We start from the raw sequence: 3,150 nt of genomic DNA, 5'->3' as shown, positions 1-3,150 counted from the left end.
TGTACTTGTTGATCTTTGCCTCAACTGACTCGACTGTGCAACAGCTGATATCATATATCAGGAGAGGCCACAGGAGCTTTGGTATCAGCATGGACTGTTGGCACCACACTTTGTATTTGCCAGGAAGGCCACTCTGGCTTATGATATACAGGCCTTCTTCTGCTGTCTGCTTGGTTTCCTTTCCTTTTTTTGTGTCTTTCAGGGACTTATCATACCCTCTTCCAAGGCTCTTAACTGGTTCATCTGACACCGTTGGAATGGCTTGGTTGGCTACAGTGAATGTGACCGTTTCAGCTACCTTTCCTTTACGCAGTGAGAGGCTCCGTGATTTCTTTGGTTGAAGTTCATCCTGGCTGAGGCAACTACCTTGCTCAGCCGCTTCAATATTTCACAGGTGTCATCCTCTTTTGTTGAAAGGACTGTTGTGTCATCCCTGAAGGCTTTCAAAGGAGGTATCTGGTATCCGTTACCGAGGTCTGCTCGATCCGTTCCCTTCATTGAGGCCTTCAAGATCACTTCCATTGCCAGCACGAACAGGCTTGGAGAAATTGCACAGCCCATGGCTATGCCCACTTCCAGATTGATCTAATCTATCGTGTATTCCTTGGTGGTGAACCGCACTGAGAAGCCATGGAAGTACTTCTTCAGCATTTCCTGATGTTCGTTGGTACATAGTGCATCTCGAGAGTCAGTTGGATCATCTCATGAGGAACCGACCCATATACATTTGCCAGATCGAGCCATACCACGTCAAGGTTCTTTCTCTCTGCCTGTGTTCTTTGGATTCCACCCCAAATCATTGTGGCATGTTCTACACAGCCAGGAACTCCTGGGATGCCGCCTTTCTGGACTGACACATCCAGGTACTCACTTTCTGTGAGGTATTTTGTCAATCTTGCAGCCATGGTAGAGAAGATTTTTCCTTTGACATTCAGGGGCGATATTGGTCTGAACTGGCTGATGGTACTTGAATTCTGCTCTTTCGGGGTGTACACGCCATCAGCTGTCATCCACTGGTCGCTGATCTTCAGGTTCCTCTGTGCTGATCTTATCACTCTGTGGAGCCACTCAAGGACTTTGTGACATTTCTTGTACAGCAGGTACGGCAGGTACGGTAATCCGTTTGGCCCTGGTAATGATTTGGCCCTGGCTTTCTTGACCACTTTCTGTACTTCCTCAAGGGTTGGATTTTCATCGCAGAACTTCTCTGGTTTCCTGGGATTAACCAAACCCTTGAGATCTAGTGGTTTCTCGCTTTGCGGATCAGAATACGTTTTCCCGAGATGCTGTTTAAGTGTTTCTTTGTCCACTGTGAGTGTCCCTGATTTGGGCTGCTCGAACAGTTTCGAGGCAAACTGAAAGGGGTCTCGAAAGGAGCAGTCTTGTGTCTTCTTCTTTTTCCTCCTTTTCCTTCTTGCTGATTCTGCTTTACTGAGGGCACTGTGCTTTGCTTTCAGGTCTTTCCAAAGTTTCTGTAGGCCCTGCTTCTCAAATTCTGAAGCTGTCTTCATCATTTTCTTGAGCTTTCCTTTTGCATTTCGGATGTTGTCCATTTCTCGTTGTCACCTGGATTTTTGAAGTGTTCTTGTCTTTGGTTCTTTCACTCCATTTGTTTCCCGACAGGTTACGTACACGGTATCTCTGTAGGTGGCTAACTTGTGTTCCAAGATGCTCTTTCCTATCAGCGCATCAAGTTTTCGTACTTTTTTTCTGGTCCAACTCTTCCAATTCCGTTTTTGCACTTGCAGGTGGCAAGTTTAGTTTCTGGCGTTTGGTTTCAAGATCTTGTACAAATGATTCGTTCGAATTATCATCGTGGATGTCCTTGACACGGTGGTTTGAATCCTGGCCTTGGTTCTCCGACGTCTTATCTGCTGGTGCAGTACGCTGCTGAGCATTCGTCAGATTCTTAATACAACCCTTTTTGGTCCTGTGGATCTTCATGCTACGCTCAGTGGAAAATTTCCGACCACAGACATGGAAATTCCATCAGTTCTGAAATCGTAGTCCGTTTACCATTTCCAGAATACACTGGACGTTTCATTGAGACGTATTAATGTGATTTTCCATGACCACCTTGTCGTTGGGAACTGTAGTTTCCTTTGGGTCCCTCCTAACTTGAATGATGAACAAAAGAAGGTAAAGGCTCATTCGAGCAGTTTCAGTTTTTCAAGGAGGTGTCACTGCGTTCAGACAAATCCATAGACGCTACACCACGTCTGCCAGGCAGATGCCTGACCAGCAGAGACCTCAAACTAATATGTCAACCATTGCTTGCACTAAAGTCTTCGCGGTATAGTGCAAACAGCGTCCCCGCTATGGAAAATGTCTTGCTGCGTCATGACAATACCTGTACACTGCAGCAGCAACTCTTGACTTTCTGGTGGACACTTGGTCACAGACACTCCATATTTCCTCGATTTGTCTCCTTGTGATTGGTTCCTGTCTCTTTGGTCAAGCGACAGCTGAGGGGAAGGCAGCTCCAGAGTGCTGAAGATGCTGGAGCTTTCTTCGAGGGCGTTATTCTGGGTATACCTAAATCAGCGCTATCGCAAGAGATGGACACGTGGTGGAAAAGAAATGGGGAAATGCGTGAAAAGCTGAGGGAGGGTACAGCAATAAGATGGAATAGTCTTTTCTTTTTCTTTTTTTTTTCTAAATTGTGAAAAAAAGTCACATGGTTGCATTCAGAATCTGAATGAGTGCCCCACGTGTTAGTGTGAACGTCATGATCATCGGGAACACACACACACATATACACACATGGGTGCGCGCGCGCGCGCACACACACACACACACACACACACACACACACACACGCACACACATATACATGCGCGCGTGCACGCAAGTCATAAACAAATACAAAAACAAAGCTGTTAAACTGTTTGACATATTAAAAGCTTCGCACTGCACCCATGCCAACTCGACATTATTCTTTCTGTTTAATGGGGGGTTATCTTTTTATCTTTGCATATTTATTTTCATGGTTTTGTTTTTCTTCTAAACTTGAGCCATAATGACACGTTGCAAGAAAATGTTCCCACCACTACCATGACGTGCAGCCTTTTCAGCCAATCAGCTCTCAGAAATGCCACTCCTTGCGCGAGGAGGTACAGAGGGTATAAAGGCACGGACCAGAACGAAGGG

This window comes from Babylonia areolata, chromosome 16, assembly GCF_041734735.1.
Source record: "Babylonia areolata isolate BAREFJ2019XMU chromosome 16, ASM4173473v1, whole genome shotgun sequence".
Lineage (NCBI taxonomy): Eukaryota > Metazoa > Mollusca > Gastropoda > Neogastropoda > Buccinidae > Babylonia > Babylonia areolata.
The sequence above is the reverse complement of the archived record's forward strand: the minus strand, read 5'-3'. Positions refer to the sequence as shown.